This window comes from Malurus melanocephalus, unplaced genomic scaffold, assembly GCF_030028575.1.
Source record: "Malurus melanocephalus ecotype Western Australia unplaced genomic scaffold, MMel_1.1 scaffold_1429, whole genome shotgun sequence".
NCBI lineage: Eukaryota > Metazoa > Chordata > Aves > Passeriformes > Maluridae > Malurus > Malurus melanocephalus.
The window spans coordinates 35,441-36,895 of record NW_026624661.1 but is presented as its reverse complement, the minus strand read 5'-3'; positions in this window follow the sequence as shown (position 1 = coordinate 36,895).

Below are 1,455 nucleotides of genomic sequence, written 5' to 3'. Positions count from 1 at the left end.
CCTGGCACAGACACCTCCCCTCCCTCCCCTGGGTTGTTGCACAGCTCAGGAAGCTCCCTGCACCAGGGTGTCTTGCACAGCACAGAGGTAGCAGGCACTGTCAGAGACCTCCACTTCCTCCACCCGCAGGACACTGTATTTGCCCGTGGTGTTCAGATCCGTGGTGAAACGGCCGCTGTGCCTGGAGCCAGGCCCTGACTGATAGGAGAGCAGCTCTGGGGCTTGGCCTTCCCGCAGTTGGTACCAGAGCAAGGCATTAAAACCACTGATCTGGTATTTGCAGGTGGTTTGGAATGGTTGTCCCTGCTTCACCATGACTAGTCCACCTTCCTGCATGACTGTGGTCTGCCCTCTGGTGCCTGAAAGAAAATAAATGTGAGCCGCTCCATGGGGAAATATTAGAACAACAAAAAGCAAAGTGAGTGAAAAACCCTGGTGAAGAAAGCTCTCTGTGCTGTAGTGGAGTCCTGAGATGTGCAGACAGACAGGCAAGAGTGATTTTGGGCAGGATTTCAGAGCTCTCAGCACAGCAGGAACCAAAGGAACGATGTTCTGTGTCCCTGCTCCTTCTACTGCTCAGATGACCAGGGAACAGCCTGAATTTTGTGTGCTCAAGGAAATGAGGAACCCATCAATACAAAGCAAAAGGATTCATCCTCCTTGCCCATCCCTGTCACCTCTGAGGGATCCTCAATCCCTGAGTACACACAATGCTGGGCTTGGGAAGAGGGAGTCCTGTTTGTGTTGCAGAACTGGACAATGTCAGTGAAATGAGAGGTGAAAGTGCCTAGAGCAGATTTGACAGGATCGGGGAATTTGCATTAGTAAGGGAGGACGGTGGGATTGCAGAGGCAGCTGAGAGCTCCTGTGGTGACAACAGGTGGATCAGAAGAGAGAGGCAGAGGGAGATAAATTGAAGGGGAGAGAAAGACAGAAAAGGGGTCTAAGGCTTCTCTCTCTTCCCTTTTCCTTTACAGATGTAACAGCTTCTTGAGCAAACACTTGTACAATCACAAACAGAAGCAGAGATTTCTCAGCCTTTTCCCCCTTTTCACTGATATTTCCGCACATGATCCTGCTAAGGCTGTTGACGGTTTCCTGCGGGGAAGAAGAAGAAGGGTGCCTTGGGGAAAAGGCAGGACTTACCCAGGAGCTGGCCCAGGAAGAGTGTGAGGATGAGAAATGCGAAGTGCATGGCGAGAGCAAAGCTGCGTGTTCGCTGAGTGAGGAAGAGCCAGAAAGCACCTCCCAGCCCCGAGGCGACGGAGCTGCCGGAAACGGCTCCCTGGGGCAGCAAAGGAAGCAGCGAGGGGACAGAGAAATGGCGTGTCCTTGCAGTGTCTGAAATGCTCCTTCTGGGTTTGTCCCTCGTTCAGCAGCAGCTGCCGTGACTCCCTCAGCCAGTGGCGTTCTGAGCGATCTCTGCCTCGGGGGGTCTCAGTGATGGGAAGAGGC